Genomic DNA, 19,802 nt, shown 5'->3' on the forward strand with positions numbered 1-19,802 from the left:
CTGAGGCCTTCTCTAGGAATGGAGGAAAATGAAGCTGGGCTCCCATGTGGAGTACCTAAATGCTCTAGCTATGCTTGCTACTCCAGAGCCACTTTTGAAGGTCTGGTTCAGTGCAGCCATGCTGGGCCCAGATGTAAGAACCTCCAGCCAGGCTGAAAAGCAGCCTGCCCATGGATGGGCCCTCTGGCCCAGAGCTCTTTGAGCTGGCTCCGCTCCTGCTCCACACACATCAAAATTTATTGCTGCTATTGAGAGCCCCAGAGACAAAAAAAAGTTCCCACCTCTCACTTTGCCCCCGCCCTTCCTAAGCACACACTGGAACCAATCATCAGCCAAAACCTGGAGTTAACGTCAGTACTATAAACCCCAAACTGAGCTCAAACAACTTTTTTTTTTTTTTTAGAAGATTTTATTTATTTATTTGACAGAGAGAGAGTGCGAGTGCACAAGCAGGGCAAGCAGCAGAGGGAGAGGGAGAAGCAGGCTTCCCGCTGAGCAGGGAGCCCGACGCGGGGCTCGATCCCAGGACCCCGGGATCATGACCTAAGCCCAAGGCAGACGCTTAACCAACTGAGCCACCCAGGCACCCCTCAAACAACTTTTCTTGAGTCACAAACTAAATAAAAGTATTTTTTTAAACCCAGAAAAACAGTTCAAAAGGCAACTAAACCTCCCTCTCCCTTCAAAACTACTGAACTTGGACAAACCACATACATCAAAATAGTGTAAGAATCAAGAATTTTATTCTCCTCCCAGGAGGCAAAGAGGAGACTGTGGTGATAACTTCAGGGTAACCCTGAGTCCAGCAGATCCAGGGCAAATGGTTTCTGGGTCCTCAGGGAAGGATAAGAGAAAGGGATAATAAGAAAAGGAGGGAGGATGACAATCTCAGGGCCAAGGCACTGATGACTGGGAGGCAGACACAGGCTTCTTCAGTCCCACAAGGAGAACAAGACTCTAAGAGAGCCTGGGTCATGGTATTCATGCATAGTGCCTCAATGGCCACCTTGCTCAAGGGATCAGAACAAAGAGCTGGGTACACCCCAAAACCCAAGCCAATTCCAGGTTACATACCATGATGGCTCAAAGGGCTAATGCTGCGAAACCCAACAGCAGCTCCTCTTCTATGTCTTACTTTTATTATATCATTTCATTAGAAACAAATATAAGCTCATGGTAAAAAAAAATTCACATAGTATACAAAACGCAAAACACACAGGAAAAATCCTTTTCTTGTAACCTCATTCCTCCTACCCTCAGAGGTAAGAGCTGGTTTTTGCATTACATATTAAAAATACATATGTACTACAAATCTACACAGAAATCTTTACTCAGTTACTTTGTATATGAATGCATCACTACTACACGTTATTTTTAATGTACAGACCCTAGTCACAGAAAGGAGAGGCTCCTTGAGTCTCCTAGCACAGTACCCCAAAGCCAAAGAGAACAACAAATAGAAGGGGGGAGGGTAGCCTATCATATTTTAAAAGACTCCAGTAACATCTAAAATTCCAGAGTCAACTTGAAATCCAAAAGCTCCTGAAGGAAGCACGACCCTGCCTCCAGGGTCCCTCCTCTGCCCAGGAAGAGAGAAGGCAGCCTTTGTAAATAGTTCTGTCTGGCTCTCCTGCTCTGTAGTTGGCAGCTTCACCTACCCCAGCAGGTCATTCTAGGGCTGTTGTCCTTCACCCGCATGCCTGTCACCACCTCTGTCCTTGCCCCTTGGACTCTGCTCTACAGCTTCCGTGCTCCCCTGAAACATCACCACTGACAGGGCTGAGCAACTGAGAACAACAGGAGATGACCTCACAGCCTTCATATGCTAATGCCAGCTCCCAATTACTTGTACTGTTGAATAATTGAAAGAGGAGAATAATCCACTCAGCTGATTTGGGAAGCTAGCCAGGCGCACAGATTATCTCAGAGTGAATTATTCACACTAGGGATAATTGGGAGTTGCCCAAACTTCTATTTGTGGATCAGTCATCACGTGGAAGAACATTCAAGATGGAAAGTATGAAAGCAACAAGAGGGAAGGAGACCTTGTTCCCAGGCCCAGATTCCCTCCGTGTTGCTTGGTAAGTCACGGCCCCTCTCTCCATTCCACTTAGGGTCAATGAGCATGATGGCGACGGTCATGATGGTGATGGTGATCAAACTGACATTAATAATATTTTTAGTGACAGATCTTATTTCCTTACCATGTGCTGTGCTCTGTGCTAGAAGTTTATTTATTTATAATATACATACATTATCTCATTTAATCCTCACAATGAGTCTGTGAAGCATTGTCTTCTTCCTTTCCCAACTGAGGAAACTGGGGCTCAGATAGGTTAAGCAACTTGCTCCATATACAGACTGTCAAGCTGTCTATCTAGAGCTGAGCCTCTTACCTGAGAATCTCTTTTGCCAACCAACTCGTAACCCTGCCATCTCGTAAGGGAGATTTTTCCTTACAGAATACATGAAACTATACGGAATGAAAAGAGACTTTAAAAAGTATAATACCATCCACCCTCAACTTCAAATGACTGAATTTCAAGGTGGCAAAATTGCCCCCACCTGTGAAACCAAGAAGCCTATAGAAAGGGGCCGGTTAGTCCACTTTGAGAAATCCAGAGTCCGGATGCCCAAGCCACTGGCAGACTTAGAAGAGCACACAGTCTTATATTACTCCATCTACCATCATGGTCAAAGCCTGAAAAATGAAACCACTGTCCTTCTGACATGCCACTACTTCAGCCAAGAGGTAGCTCAGAACACTGAGGCCAGAGCATGGGGGAGGGGTACAGGCTCCGCAAGCCACAATGAGCACTGCCTACCTCACAGATGAGCACCTACAAAGTGGCTGGGCCAGCCCCTGGATGCCTGGAGTCCCCTCCCACAGTGTCTAGGAAAGGGTCTTTGGATACAAGGTGTGGTAGCTGGTCTCCAAAATGGCCGTCAATGCCTTGCCTTCTGGTATTATGCCTTTGTATAGTTCCCTCTCACACCGAATCATGGCTGATCTGTGCGGGCAAAAGAATACAGAGTAGGTGATGGTACTGACTTCTGAGGCTACATCATAAAAGGCCGACACGCCTTGTTCTCTTACACTGCTCCCTCTGAAGGGAGCCATGGGGATACCTGAACAGCCCTACGGAGAGGCTCACTTAAAGAGGAACGGAGGCCTCTCACCAACAGCCCACATCAACTTGTCAGGCATATGAGCTGGAAGCAGATCCCACAACCCCAGTCGCAGCCAACATCTTGACTACACTTCCAAATTCCTGACTCACAGAAACTGTGAGATCTAATAAATGATTACTGTTGCTTTAAGTCAGTAAGTTTGGAAGTAATTTGTTATAGAGCAATTAAAAGCTAATAAACGATAAGAAGGAAAGGATAGAGATGTTTCACAGTGTTCTGTTTCTTGCAAATGATACTATACAAGGGAAGAACTGGGTGTGATGTCAGGGCCACAGGCCACCAAAAGCTCTGATTAAGCCCTTAAGGTCCAGAACACTATACAAGACAGAACAAAGACCTTTACAGCCCAGACGCCCCAGCCCTCCAGTCAAGAAAAAGCTTACATAAAATACAATGCCCACACCTCTGCCTCTAATCAAGATAACAGTAACCAAAGTAATAAAGCCACCATTACCGAGCACTTCAACTGGGTGCCTGGCATGAGCGAGGAACTCTTCTTACATTATCTCCCTTACTAGTCTTCACAATAATCTTCAGAGGGTGCACGTAATAGGCACTCGAGACATATTTGTTGCAGGAGCAAATTAACTACCATTAGGCAGTTCTTCTCTGCAACTGATCTACATCCTTTTGATAGAATTTCAACTTTCGATATTATGTATTATTACTTTAATGTTTGGAAAGCTTACACTGAGGGTGCATTACTTTTAGAATCAGAAGAAATAATACACATGAAATTTAAAAAAATATATTTGTACAGCAAGCAAAGCTCTAATGACTTTGTGCTAGCCACAATCTTGCCCAGAGAAGTACACCTCCATCCTGAGCTGACTCTGTGAGATAACTTGTGGAGGAACAAAGAGAAGATAATCAAAGAGGTTAACACTCTGACCACTACTTGGTAGGCATTCTTCTTCTATTTTTTTTTTTAAGATTTTATTTATTTGAGAGAGAGAGACAGAACACAAGCAGTGGGGAGGGGCAGAGGAAGAGGGAGAAGCAGACTCCTTGCTAGGCAGGGAGCCTGACGACGACGTGAGGCTCAATCCCAGGACCCTGAAATCATGACATGACCGAAAGGCAGACAGCTTAACTGACTGAACCACAAAGGCACCCCTGCTAGGCATTCTTCTTAATATTTCATGTGTATTAACACATTTAATCCCCCATGATAATTGGCCTGAGGTAGGTGTTGTTATTCCCATTTTACAGATGAGGAAACTGCTGAGGAGATTAATAATTTGCCCAAGTTTAGACAGCTAACATGCAGTGGAGACCACATTCCAATCCCAGCCACAGAGCTCCTGTCTTATGTTTTAGGTCACTATATTACCAGCATCTCAAGAGCTCCTTGGAGCCATAAAAAATTTCATTCTGACCCTGCCACCAGGTTGTGGGATCTGAACACAGCACCCTGCATTGCTTGCCCTCAAGACTGCCCCTCAACTCAGGGGAAGGAAGTGGGTATGCTATTAGTTGGTGCAGGAAAAAGGATTGCCCTACTTATCTTGTCCCAGGGTACCAGGGCCAGAGCCAACCCCAGCACTGGAAATCCAAACAGACCATGATCCTGAGCCTAGAAAGTCAAAACCTCATGATAGACGTAGCCACATCCATGCAGAGATGTGAAGCTTTCTCACTCCATGTCCTAATCTGGAGACCAACAATCTTCCCAGTTAGAAACGGCTATTATGGTCATGAGATCTCCCTTCCAGAATCTTGATGAGAAGGGATGACTTGAAGGAGACACCTAGAAGAACTTCCTATCATAGGAGATATGAGACAACAAGACAGTAAAACAACAAGATAGGACGTTCTACATTACGAAATTATGAAGAGTTCCTTCCCATAAGCAACCAGAGGGATCATTCAAAAAAATGTACATCAGGGGCGCCTGGGTGGCTCAGTCTTAAGTGGCAGACTCCTGGTTTCAGCTCAGTCATGATTTCATGGGCTGTGAGACTGAGCCCCACATCAGGCTCCATGCTGAGCAGGGAGTCTGCTTGAAGAGTCTCTCCTTCTGCCCCTCCCTCTATTTGGGGGCATACTCTCTATAATAAACAAATCTAAAAAACAAAAACAAAAACAAAAAAGGTAAATCAGATCTTGTCATTTCCCTGATGAAAAGTCAACAGTGGCTTTCCCTTAGAATAAAATCCAAATATGTATTTTACTTGTTTCCTAGGTATACTGCCAAATCCCCCAGTCTTACTTATTCTTAGTTTCCCTCTGGTTTACCCCATTCCAACAACACCGGCCTTCTGGCCGCTTCACTGACTCTCCAGCTTGTCCCTGCCTCAGGGCTCCGGTACTGGCTATCTGCTCCCCCCATCCCCGCCAGAAAAACTCACCTTAATGTGTGCATGGCTAAACATTTGAGTTGAGGCTAGAATGAAATAGCTTACCGAAGTCCTCCCTAACTAAAACGTCTAAGAAATCCCTACATAATCCATTATTGAGATATAATTCATATATAATTCACCCATATAATTCAGTAACTTTTAATATATTCAGAGTTGTGCGATCATCAATTAATTTTTAAACATTTTCATCACCCACCCTCCCCACCAAAACCTATACCTATTAGCAGTCTAACCCCCCAACTCCCACCCTCCCAAGATTAGGCAACCACTAATCTGCTTTCTGGCTTTTTAAATTTACCTAGCCTGGACATTTCTTATATATGTCATCACAAAACAGGAGCTCCTTAGTGACTGGCTTCTCTCACTTAGCGTGTTTTAAAGTTCCATCCATGTGTAACATGTAATCAGTACTTCATTTCTCTTTGTCAAATATTCCATTGTATGGATAGACCACATTGTGTTTATCGATTTATAAATTCATCGACATTTGGGTTGTTTCCACTTACTGGATATTATGAATAATGCTACTATGCACACTCATACTTAAGTTTTTATGTAGACATATGCTTTCATTTGTCTTGGGTATACACCCAAGATGGAAGTGCTGGGTCCTATAGTAACTCCACGCTTAACTATTTGAGGAATGGAGACTCTTTTTCAAAACAGTTGGATCATTTCACATTCCCACTAGCAGTGTATGAGGGTTCCAATTTCTCCATTCTCGCCAACACTTGTTATTATCTGTCTTTTTGATAATAGCCACTTTGGTGAGTATAAAATTTTATCTCACTATGGTTTTGATTCACATTGCCCTGGTGGCTAATGAGGCTGGGTATCTTCTCACGTGTTTATTGGACATTGTATATCTTCTTTGGACAGCTGTCTACTCAGAGCCTTTGCCAATTTTTTAATTGAGTTTTCTTTATTATTGATTTGTAAGAGTTCTTTACATATTCTAGATTCAAGTACCTTATCAGATACACGATTTGTAAAATTTTCTCCAATTCTGTGCTTTGTTTTTCCAATTTCTTGATGGTATCCTTTGATGCACTAAAGTTTTTAATTCTGATGATGTATTAACTGAGTTTAAATATTAATTTCTGACTAGAAGGTCAACTATTTAAGAAGTCAGACCTGTCTTATTCATTACTACATCCCTAGTACAGCAGAGTGTCTAGCACATAGCAGATAGTCACTACACTGTTTGAAAATAGCTAAATCGTGGAAGGAGCCGAGATGCCCTTCAACAGATGACTGGATTAAGAAGATGTGGTCCATATATACAATGGAATATTACTCAGCCATCAAAAAGAACGATTTCTCAACATTTGCTGCAACATGGACGGGACTGGAGGAGATAATGCTAAGCGAAATAAGTCAAGCAGAGAAAGACAATTATCATATGGTTTCACTCATTTATGGAACATAAGAAGTAGGAAGATCGGTAGGAGAAGAAAGGGAAGAAGAAGGGGGGGGTAAACAGAAGGGGGAATGAACCATGAGAGACTATGGACTCTGGGAAACTGAAGGCTTCAGAGGGGTGGGGGGTGGCGGAATGGGATAGGCTGGTGATGGATATTAAGGAGTGCACGTATTGCATGGTGCACTGGGTGCTATACGCAAGTAATGAATCATGGAACTTTACATTAAAAACTAGGGATATACTGTATGGTGACTAACATAATAAAAAAATATTATTATAAAAAAAAAGAAAATGAAAGTATGAATTTTTAAGACCAGAAGAATTAAGTCTTGAGACAGGCTATGGGGAGAGAGGGATGCCTTGCTAGCAGATGGGGGAGGGTTGGGAGAAGACTGAGATGACATATGGAATCATTTCTGGTCTAGAGAAGATATTAAGAGGGAGAGAATGTAGTCTTCTATAGGAGCAAATGGAAAGAGCATCTAGGGGTGCTAAATGAAACACACCCGAGAAATGTACATTATCAATAATAAATCCCCTCATAATTTAAATGCTCAGGCAGTCATCCTGTCTTTTCAGCCACTCTGGAGAGTCAAAAGACAGAACAATGGCTCAGGAACGGAGACATATCAAGCGGAGAGGCCCAGCCACAAGGGGAAGGTTCTCTCCAGAGCCCTCAGCTCGGCACAACATCCTTGAGGTAAGCTCCAGGCTCCTCTGTTATTCAGAACTGCTAGGGCTTGGGTATCAGTGTGGCTGAGAAGCAGAGGTTTACCTGGAGGGAAAAAAAGGTGAAAGCTGGCTCCCTTCTCCTCTCACATAGTTTTTGCCAACAACACCAAATCTGAATAGCTGAATGTCCTAAGCCAGGGACCTCAATCAGAGTATCTCAGGGATCCTGGATTTGACTGCCAAGGGGAAGCATTTCACCAGCCAGACTAAAAGAGTGGAGGTATGTTATGGGAGCTTAAGTTGGCTTAGTTCCTTAAAAAAAAAAAAAAAAAAAAAAAGGCGATACTCTGAGCAACCAGAAGGAGAGGTAACCTCGCAGACACAGAGGATGTGGAACAGAGGTGCGAGGACTTACCACTTGCACATGAAAGAAAGGGGTTCAAAGACAAGGGCCCCAGCTTTCCATTCCCCGCCTTCCACTGTGTCACCTTTCATGATAAAAAAAAAAAACAAAAAACAAAGAGGGGCAGAATGCGTTTTGAGAGATGCATGCACGGGTACACACACACACACATATATGGAGTTGCCTCCGGGAGGGTAAATAAATATTCATGAACAATTCAGTGTGTGAAAAGCACCGACAGAGGATGACAAATGGTGCCAATTAGAAAGAAAGAGTGGTATCTATTTTTAAAGTGGCTGAATAAATGATAAAGGATTGCTTGCTAAAAATACTGTGCTTGACCCTCTCCCCAAAGGCAGGGTCCCTCTCCAGTGCTTGATGACAACAGGCAAACTTCCCTCCCAGAGTGGTGGGTTCAACCCTGCCATGGCCACCTCTCGTTTGTATCAGAGGATCCCCCTGGGTGCCTTGTCTCTAGTAATAAGGAGACAATTTCTTCTGAGAAGCATTCTGGGCCCAGGACCACACATTGAAAATGGCATTCAAGCTCTCAGTGATTCCAGAAGGAGCCCCTGGAGAGGAGGGGGGTACCATTTGGGAAGACAAGCTGAAAGGGGTTGAAGGGAGTACCATTCAATTACAGAGACACAGGAACCCAATTTATCAAGAAAGGAGCAAAGAAATCCCAAGACCTTCCCCAGGGAGCAATCAGAGTCCACTTCATGATGGGAATGTTTGCTAAGGGTCATTTCATGCGACTGGTGAGCCACCCAAATCAAGTTTCCTATCTAGAGCCCACACCAGATATAGACCTTGACTTTGCTCCAGGGGTTGATCTGACCTGTGGCATAACATAGAAATAAAAGCAGAGGTCAGAAAGTCAGAAATAAAAGCAAAGAATAAGGCTGACTATCACTCACAAACAATAGGAACCCGGATATCTAGCTCTCTCTCTCTCCAACCCCCTTCAGCCTGTCTTCCCATCTTCGTGCTCCCCTCCTCCCTCTGCCTCTTTCCCTCTCTGTCTCTGTCTGCCTCTCAGCATTTATTATCATGGGCACAACACAATGGTTAAGAGCTTGGCTTTTGTGTCCCCCTAGGCTCATGTTGTAGCTCTAACACAGCCCAGCTATGTGACCCTAGGGAATTATGTGACCTCTCTAGGCTTCAGGGTCCTCCTGGGTAAAATGGAAGTAACTATACTTATTCATAATAGTACTTAGATTCAATGTGAAAATGTATATAAACCACTTGGCACAGTGTGTTGAATATCATAGGTACTCTGGTTATTTCTAAACATTCTTCGTGCCTCGGCCTAGACTCTAAACATTTTGGGTAAGTAATATGCCAAATGCATCTTTCTATCCTCTTAGAATGTAACAGAGTTGAAATTCAGTAAACATTTGTCAAATGAGCCGGACTCTCTGAGCCTGTCTGCCATGGGCAACAAGCATGGCAGCCAAATGCCTTTGCCCAGTTCATGGTCCTGGCTGTGCTCGTTACCTTGAGGTTAATCTTTGCAACCATGAGTGAGGTGTGCAGGGCCCACAGCATCTGCCCCTCCCTTTCATTAGGAAAAGGCGAAAACAAAATGGAAAACAAACGGGCATGGGTAGTATTTGCGGCTCCTCAGAGTGTTGCCCTATCGATTTTCAAGTGTCACCATTTGTAACAACAACAACTGGCACAGATACAGCATCTTTCTTCCTGACAATCAGAGCATTTTATAGGGATAGTCTCATCTTTCTCCAGGAGGTACAGGAGAACAGTCTGTACTTCAGGTAAGAACACAGATAGTGTAAGGGCTTTGGTCAAGGTCACTGTGCCAATCAGTGCGACCCTGCTGCTCCTGCCCTCTGCATTCCTCTGCATCCCTGGATGGCACCTCTACTTCCTGTAGTACTTCCCCAGCATGGTTCCTCAAACCTCATGTTTGACAAAGTCACCTTTTAAGAACATGGCAATGCGGGGGTGGGGGAGGGGAGATGGCATTAGGCACTATTCCAAAAAGCATCACTCCTGGTGGGAAGCCCTTAGCCATGAGTGCTACCTGGCTTAGTTCTCCCCTTCCAGCTTGTCATCCAGAATCACATTTGCCTAGTAGTCCAGAAGGTGGGGTGTCACAGAAAGAGGGGAGGGGGATGAGGATAGGCCCCTTCATGTTGCATGAGACATACAGGAGGTATTTGTCCAAACACGTCTGTCCTACCATCACCCATTCCACTCTAATGGGTCTCCTATGTTCTAGCCCTTCCCAATAGGGCTTGTCTACCCACCCAGTCAGAACAGAGAACGCTGGCCTCAAGAGAAGAAGAAACTATGAATGGGAACTACGCTGATGTCCAAGCAGAAAAAGAAAGTCTCTGTGAGACACAAGCCTAGCTGGCATCCTTCCCCCCAGAAATTGATCCTAACCACTTGCAGACAACAGTTTCCTCTGCTGTGAACAGCTCACTCAACCATCTCTCTAATACGTACCCCACCCATAGCACTGGGCATTTGACAGATGGATGGGACATAATAGGCAGAAGTACCATGTGTCACGCTCGAGGCTAAAATAAGAGCTTCGTGTCACATTGGGCTTCACTGGGGAATTAGCAAAGGTGCCTAGAATATTCCCAAGCCCCAGAGGACAGGTTTCAACCAAAGTCTAAGGAATCAAAGGCTAAGAAAGACACTGCTGAGTTCTTCTCCCACCTTATATAACCAGCAGGGTTAAGTGCCTAGCCTGTCTTCTTGTCACTGAACAGAGCAGCTGCATTTCCAGGACTCCAGGACAAGTATCACTCTAGGCAGATGGGAGGTAGAATCCAGACTCGAGCACAAAAAGAGGAACACACTGCTTTGACCTCAGATACCAAGGATTACAGGAAAGACAAGCAGTCCCAGGCAAGACTGACACTATCACCAATTCCTCTCTTTCCCATACGTGCTTGAGGCCTTTCAGGTCCACGGAATCAGGCATGGCCCCCTAAGCAGGAACGCCACTCCCCTCTCCCGTCCCCACACCAAAGCAAGGAAGGAAAATCTGCTGAGCACTGCTTGCTCTTGGGGCCCAGGCTAGGGCACGGCAAAATGTCCAGCTGAGGCTGAGCTGGAAAGGGAGGACATTTCTCTGACAAGAACAAAGGCTGTAATGGACACAAGGGGATTACATACTTTTCAGGCGCTATTCCACACAAAAGGGACTCCAACAAAATAGGCAAATTAAAGTCCTTTGTGCCTAACACAATGGCAGCTACAGCCAGAGCTGCTAGCAGGACCAAGGTAACAGCAGGACATGGAAGTGGGAAAACAGGGAGAAGAGAAGCAGGGCTCAGTTCTTAGCTCTACAGTGGCCTGAGGGTGTGGCATGGGCCTTGGTTTTTTACCTCCCTGACGTGGGACCAAGAAACCGCCCCCTCCTTCCCTTGGGGACAGTGCCTTTTAGGTATGCTCAATTTGGAGAATGCCGGAGTTGAGAAATGCCATCAAGGAAGATTTTTTTCACCCGCTTCCGAGGTACTTTGCTGTACTTGTTTCCATCTAAGGATGACTGAGATCCCTTATGATTCCCTCTGACCTGCCTGGTTAGCAATTCAACAGGAAAACACCTCCCACGGCAAAATGAAAGTAGACTTCAAGCCGCTTTCCTTCTGGCTGACTCCCATGTAAATGAGCTGCCTGCAGCCTGACTCACAAGAGCTCAAAATGGAAAAAAGAAAAGGGGGGGGGAAAAAAAGAAAGAAAAAAAAAAAAAAAAGCACAGTTTGAAGGTAAGGGTGAGGCTTGCCTAACAGATGGGACTTCTATGGGGTTAACCCAGCATGCTGCCAAGGACTTAGTATGGGCCCCAGTGCCTGGAAGACAATTCAAGAAGGAAAGGGACAGTGGTACATCTCTCCACACAGAAGAAACATCAGATATCTGGTCCTCTTGTTTTCTAAGTAAAATGAGTACTCAAATGTTAGTTAGCTGGCTGTAGACATGAGACCGTGAGCTCTGTGTCCAGACTGAGTTCACGATTAAATCAGTCACCCTTAGGACCACAACCCCATACACCACCCTATGGCCATGGCCAGATTCAGTGGTGGCAAAGGGCTGGGAGGGAACTTGGGCGTCTTCCCTCAGTGTCTGGCCCAGGAAGTGTAGCCTGTCCATGAGGGCAAACCCAAGCTTTCCAGCTCCACAGATGATGTCCTGCACCAACAGGCCCCCTGACAAGGCACCCACCCAACATCCTAATGGACTTGGTGGTTAATGTGGCTGCAGTCCCCATGGCACCAGGCCTTCTCCTTCTGGCTCCCTGAACTACAGGGTCTCCACAGGCAGCAGCTGCCCTGGGTGACCACTGGATCAGACATTGTAAAAGAACACATCTATCTATTCACTGTGGCATAGAGGCAGTCATCTCAAACCTAAACATTACACATCCCTGCTGGAAAGAAAAAGAGCAAAATTAAATTAAAATTCTCTCTGGAAGATGTCTGCCCAAAAGGCCAGAAAAGCACTGTATAGTTGTGCCTCGTTCCCAACCCCAAGCAGTGCTCTGCACCCCCTCCTTCCTCTTCCCCTTCTGGCTGGACAGCTCCAGATGTGTCGCAGAGTTTCAATGATTCACTCTAATGATAACGCACCCTCAGAATAAATCATCGACTCTGATTGATTTAGGAGGCAACTTGCACAAATACCTGTAATCTAGTTCTAATCTTGTTTGTTTCCATTCCAATTATCCTGCATCAATGGTTTAAAAATGGGAACCGTCTGGTGCATACATCCAATCCATTTTAATAGAGGATAAATCTGGGTTATTGTGACCCTTTCCTCTCTCAGGCTCGGGACAGCACCAGCCGTCTCAAGGCGCTGATTGGGCCGAATCAGCTCTAACTCTATTCAACTCTTCAAGGATTCAATTAATCATAAAGCCAATTCCATTCTGGGCTCCATCTGTCTTGCCTCCTTCGGGGACTAATAATCACTCACTGTGTGTTTTTACACACTAGTTGAACTGAAATTAAGACTGATTTCATCATGGAGCACTCAAGAAGAAAATGCGTTTCTTGGAGAAAAATTTCAGAGCTATTTCAATGTTCAGTTGGGGTAAATAGATTATTAAATAAACAAAAGAACATTTTTTAAAACTTCAAAATTCTTTACATTGTAAAATAATTCCTGCCATCCAAATCCCAGAAAAGGGCAGCACCTTAGGAGAGCTAGAAATTCTCAACATTGGAGCATTAAACAGACACTTAGTCTGTCCTTGGGCATCTGCAAGGCATGGGTACCCAAAAAACCTGAGGGCAAAAATTGAGTCAATTTGATATTTAATATATTATTTTTAAAAATCTAACTAGTCATCCATCCTAGGGTGGTAGACCTTACTTGAAATTTGGAATTATTTTTATTTTGAGTTCCCTATTTGTGGAGAGAAGAGGAGGGGCCGTGGGTGGGACAGGCACTACATTCTTTTCAGTGTTTAGGACCTCTTGATATCTTAAGCTGTCCCTGAGAATTCTAAGCCCTCACAACCCCCTAAAGGGCAAGAGCTGTGGATTTTGTCTTCTGTAAATAGCCTGGCTCTCCCGGCAGCATTAAATGGCTTCCCTGGCAAACACTCAGGATGGAGCCCTCCTACCCACCTCCAACTCATCCCCCCACCCCCACCCCCAATCCCTCTGGGGATGGTCTATCACAAGAACATGATCACAAAAGGGCCACATCCCAGTCGACCACATGGGTCTGGAAGCATTCCCATCTTGTCAACAGCTTTCAGTACAGAAAATGCAAACAGCTAAGCTTTTTGTTTTTACTTTTCACAGTTGCTAAGATAAAGCATCAGGGCACCACCAGAGTCCAAAGTATCTAGTGGTCATGGAATACGTAGCACAGCCCCCTACACCTGATTGTTAGAAAACAGTCCCAACACAGTAGAGGGGACAGAGTGTAACCAAAGAGATTCAGCACGTGGCTGCTTTACTGCCTTAACATATTTTAAACTAAAATTCTGAACTGCACAAACTCCCAATCAGAACTAATGACACAGGCATTCCAAACTTATCATCAAAGATGCTTCATGAGTCATACTAGCTCTAAAAAGTCATCAGTAATCACTTCTTAGACACAACAATCAAATACATCCTTTGTTTAAACAGTGAATTTTGCCAAGTAGTAAGCCTAATTAATTGGACCGCTGTCGTTTTTGAACACGGGTCAATGTGCGTGTTTTCACAAAAGCTTCCACCTGAGTCATTCTACGTTTATTGAAAAACAAAACCTATCTCCCAAGAAGCGCTTTATGTACAGATCAAGAATCATGTCCAAGATATACTGTTAAATGGAAAAAACAAATTGTAGAATGATGTAGATATAGTAACCTACCTTTTGTGTAAAAACGGAAAAAATACTGTATGGGTCTATTTACTTGAATATGCATCAATATCTCTAGAAGAAACTGGCAACACTGGTTGCCTTAAGAAAGGGAAGCTGCACAGCAAAGAGAGGGTCAGACAAAGCGTTTTCACCATGCTCCTTTGCGCCCTTTGAATTCTGAACCATGTGAATGTATTACCAAATCAGAGTTGAAGACATAAAATTTAAATTTAAGTGAGTCACTTCAAAGACACTCATCTGGACATTTACCAAAATATTACAGACATGTCTGGTTCCATTCCATGGGAAAAACAAGTCTTATGCATCTCTTGGCTAAGCAGTTTTAGGGAACCTTTGGGTATAGACTTCAAGAACACAGGGCCAAGATCAGCCATAGCAAGACAGATGTGGAGACCCAAGTGGTTACCATGAATATCTGAGAATAGGCTGTAGGGAAGGGGAGAGGAAGAGAAGGAGGGAGGACAGGCAGGCTGGACAATTTTGTATGAGACACTTGTATTTGTATGAGACACCCATTGCCCCACGAGACACCATCCAGCTTGAGAAGCCCCCACCGTTTCTCATCTTTGCAAAAGGGTAAACTACAGCTTGTTTAAGGCTAAGTTCTTTGTGAGTTACAGAGCTGGAGAGGGGGCTTTATCTGAATCTTGCAGGAACACATTGTCCCAGATCCCAGGAGTTCTCTGACTGGGCAGGAAATGCTACCTGAAGGTCTTATCTGAGCCTGAAAATTCAGAGCTTCTGACTCATCCTCTCATTCTGGCTGCCAGATGGCCCCGTGGTCTTGCACAGATCACTTCAACAGAGGTGCTGAGGTGGTTCTGAGGCTCCTCCATCTAGCCACTGCTCACCATCCAAAGCTCTTTGGCAAGAACATCTGTGCATCAGGGATCTCATGTTAAATGCCATCAGGGCTTGCCTATTCCTGTCCTCTCTTCCTAGCTGAGTGCTGCCCAGCAAGTTTACTCCCGGGCCCACTTTCTTGGCCTTTGCTTCTCTTTGAATTTTAGAAAGTTTTTCACCGAGACAATGAGGATTGTGAAAAGACACTTGCTCAGAATGAAGGTACCAGAGCAATGGCTATGATCAAGGCCCTCAGGATGCCCCCAGAACTCCCAGTCTAATGCCAAACAGAAACCCCACTGGGGCAGAAACCCTACTTTACCCTCACCTACTTGTCATGAGAATCTAAATGACCAAAAAGTAAAACGGGGAAAACTCTTAGGAAGAGAGGAGGTGGCTTGCATTTCATGTTTCACACATTTTTCTAGCTGGCTTTTAAAAAGACCCTTTAGCACCTTTCATCCTTTCCATTTTCTGGGTGCTCTGCAAAGGGAAGTCTCTCTAAACTATCCTGCGCGTAACACTCAAAGAGAGCAGGAAGCCTCGGAGACATTCTGGGTTCTGGCATGTTGGCCAGATGCTCTGGATGAGGCGGGAGCATCAGGGCCCAGCTACAATCCTTTCCCGGCAAGCCTGGCTGAAGTGGCAGTGGGACCAAAGCAACTGATTAAATGCAGTATAAAAGCTGAAAGAAAATGAGATAGAAATAAATTAGCTTTAAACCTCAAGGCTCTGCACACAAACGAAATGCAGTGGGGGCTGGGAGGCAGACTGGGAAGTCAATCTTAGAGATTTCCCTGAAACAAAGGGATTATGGATTGTCCAATACGAGGAAATCCTTCTGTTCCACAGTCACGACAGCTTTTTACTCAGTGCTGTTCATTAAACACTTCGCACGCATTCGGCGGAGATAATGGGATGTAGCCAACATCCTGAAAAAGCCCTGAGACTCCCCGACCAGTCTTCTACCCGTGCAGCACTGGCTGCAAGGCATGGCTGTCACCAATGGGGGAAAGGATTGCTATTTCCTGCCATCTTTCAATTATTTCCCTCCCCCTCCCCTATATGAATTGTCCTCTTTCAGTAATGGACTACTATTACCAGCAGAAGAAAGGCTGGGAGAGGAAACTTCTAACTGATCAGAATTTAATAAATAAAGTACTTGATAAGAGACAAAGTATGACAGAAGGTTCCCCAACGATGACGTGACTTAAATCTGCTAGAGAGACCACTGAGAAGGGGCTTGACTGTTCTGAAAAATGAACCAGAGCAGTAGAGATTGAAATATGCTTGCCCGTCTGACCAGGCCTATTTCTGGAAAGGATAGTCAGAGCTGTTTTCAGGGTTTGTTAGCAACAGGCTGGAGCCTGTGGGCATGAAATCCCTAATAAGGATCAATTCAGTTAGTGTCCACTGAACACCTCCTAATGTACAAGTAGATGATGGAAGGAAAGGAGGATACAGACGAGACTTTTATCAAGTCACATCCTGACCACCAGTCTGACTGTTTATGGGAACTAGAATGAGTATGGAAGACTTTCCATAAATCCCACCTGCTCCCTCCCTATCTCATTTCCTGCAACCTCAAAATATCAAAGTCAAGAGCTTGTGTGAATGATGAATAAAAAGACTAGGTTTCCCACTTAAGACCTTTAGAGGGATGGCACATTTTGTGAGAGTCTGTTAACCCTTCAACAAAATCTATAGCCTTCGCATAAATTATCTGAGTATCCCTGGGCAAGTACCTTCTCTAAAGCCAGAATACTATTACAGTAAGAACTGCTACAAGGATTAAATGAGATGGTGTATGTAAAGCCCCTCCCCCTGGCAGCCTCCTTTTCCACAACCGCCTTTCTCATATCCACACTTTAGCTGCTCCTAGTCAGTCCAGTCCCCTCTGGTATAGTGTACTCTTCAATTCCTGCCCCTTCTATAAAAGAGAAACCAAGTCATTGGTGTTTTCTCAGATTATCTTTACAAATATAAAAAAAAAAATTTGTATGCTTAACTATTCCAGGGCGAAGAAAAACTAGTTTTGGGTTTGTTTTGTTTTGTTTTTAGCTTAAAGCTAACTGTGGCAGAAACTGATAGTGGTCCCTCATGATCTGCTCTCCCATTCGTACACAGCAGCAAAATTTTTTCTAGGCAAATAAAGACTACATTCTGGCCAATGGAGTATAAGCAGAAGCATCACTTGACAGCTTGTAGGATCCTCAAAAATAAAAACCCTTTTAAATGTCATTTGCCTCCTCTTCTAGGTTCCTTCCTTCACTCTGCTCTAAGGAATGCATATCTGGCCATCTTGGATGATGAGGAAAGGGTTACTCCTGAGGGACGGCATCACAATGTGAGTGGAAAAAACTCAAGAATCCTGTGTCTACCTGGAGAAAGGCTGCCATACAAGCCCTAGGCTGCTGACCTGATGATGATATTTAGACAAGAGACAAATAGATGTCTGCCTTATCTATGCATTTTCTGTCACTTGCAGCCAATTCATAAGATCTAGACCTAAACCAGACACAATCTTGTGTAATTCACTCCCCTTAAGTGGGAGTGTATGACTTCCTTCTAAACAATACAGCAAAGATGACAGGACATATGTGATTACGTGTATGTAATCAACTATGTAACACTCGAATGCCTACTTTGCTGAGAACTCTCCCCTTTGCTGGCCTTGGAGAAGCAAGCTGCCATGTTGTAAGCTGTTTATAGAGATGGCCACGTGGCAAGGAACTGAGGGCAGGCTCCAGCCAGAAAGAAACTGAGGCCCCTAACCTGACAACAACCTGAACAAAATTGAATTCTGTCAACAGCCACATGAGTTTACACTTGCGTTTTCCCTAGTCAACCCCCAGATTGGACCCCAGCTACTGAGCAATGCAGAGGACCCACTAAGTCATGGCTGGACTTCTGATACATAGAAAATTATATAATAATTGTTCATTGCTTTAAACAATTGAATGTGCTGTAATTTGTTATGCAGCAATGATTGATTACTACACGACCAAGAAAATTCATTATAGATTTGTAAGGATAATTCATCACTAAGTAATCTATAAATACAATTCACAGAAAGGGAAGTCACAGTAGAGGTTTATCACATGGTCATCTTAATAGATGGCAAAATGCATACAATTCACCATGAATTGCTCTCAGATCCACCTTGATGAAAATGAAATTGCTCTATATATACTTAACAGTAATGTAACATACTTAACATAGACATATCTAACATTCACAAATAGATAAACACAAATAGATATAACACATACAAACACACACACACCAAATGCCAACAGCATGTATAATCATAAAATACCAAAAAGATTACTATCAAAAACAGATACAGAATAAACTGAAAAGCTGTTGAAAACAGTAAGATGGTTTAACTAAGGTACATCAGAGTATTTCTAAAAAAATGAATACCCACCTCTTATTTCCAATAATGGGGACTTAGATTATTTACACCAAACAACTCTCTGAAAACAAAAATGAATATTTTTAAAAATCTCCCTAAATGCCTCAAAAAGCAACAAAATGATTAAAAACTAAAGGTAAGGATCAAAGGCTAAGGAAGATAAGGAACCCAAAAAAGTAAGCAGTATCAAAGCCACTCAGGCCTAGAGCATTCAATGATTCAGTTGAACCTGGGTTTTGATTTTTGGCAGCCTTGTGGCAAAAGGTGGATACAGTCAAGGCCTAGTGCCACCCAAAATGGAAACCTGCCCCACATTTACTCTGAGAGTACAGTCTCTTGGAATCCCAGCTTAAAGATGAACAAGAAAGACTGAACAGGCAATAAAAAGAACTACAGAAAAAAAAGAGGAGAAAAATGAAAAAGAAAAAACAGTCCTTGAAAAGATGGAAGATACTAGCCTTCATATGGTTTTACAATCTGGGCTCACCTCCTTTGAGCAGACTAGAAAGCCTCAAGTTGTAAACCTGACTTGAGATTGTTCCAGACAGTTAATTATCTCTAGGCACCTGACAGAAGAAAACCCAAAGCCTCTCCGGAAAAATACACCTTCTCTATAGGCTCCAAATTTTAAAAATGAATGAGTAGTACAGTCAAAAATAACCAAGCACATAAGAAAAAAAGGCACAATGGATGCAAACTAGCAGAAACAGACCTGGAATTACAATTACATTTACAATGATTAAATAAATAAAAGACATCCTTTAAAATATCTGCAGTGCATTGTCAACAAAAAAGTGGGGGGATGCATCAGACTTGGGAAAAGATGCAAATAAAACTTCTCAAAGCAGGGGCGCCTGGGTGGCACAGTCGTTAAGTGTCTGCCTTCAGCTCAGGGCGTGATCCCGGCGTTACGGGATCGAGCCCCACATCAGGCTCCTCCGCTATGAGCCTGCTTCTTCCTCTCCCACTCCCCCTGCTTGTGTTCCCTCTCTCGCTGGCTGTCTCTGTTAAATAAGTAAATAAAATCTTTAAAAAAAAAACTTCTCAAAGCAACTGCAAATTCATAATTGAGCATTTAATGGATAGCAGATCAGACACAGCACAAGGGAAGATGAGTAA

General features: G+C 43.8%; 1 protein-coding gene and 1 long non-coding RNA gene across 5 annotated transcripts in view; one reads left to right on the forward strand and one right to left on the reverse strand.

Moving 5' to 3' along the window:
• Positions 1-19,802, reverse strand: part of SIL1 (SIL1 nucleotide exchange factor) — a 250,710-nt gene that overhangs the window by 23,311 nt on the left and 207,597 nt on the right. The window lies entirely within an intron of this gene.
• Positions 1,836-17,902, forward strand: LOC123001521 (uncharacterized). The gene is made up of 3 exons (XR_006410508.3): positions 1,836-2,081; positions 7,558-7,678; positions 17,524-17,902. It is a non-coding gene; the product is annotated as an uncharacterized LOC123001521 (long non-coding RNA).

This window comes from Ursus arctos, unplaced genomic scaffold, assembly GCF_023065955.2.
Source record: "Ursus arctos isolate Adak ecotype North America unplaced genomic scaffold, UrsArc2.0 scaffold_5, whole genome shotgun sequence".
NCBI lineage: Eukaryota > Metazoa > Chordata > Mammalia > Carnivora > Ursidae > Ursus > Ursus arctos.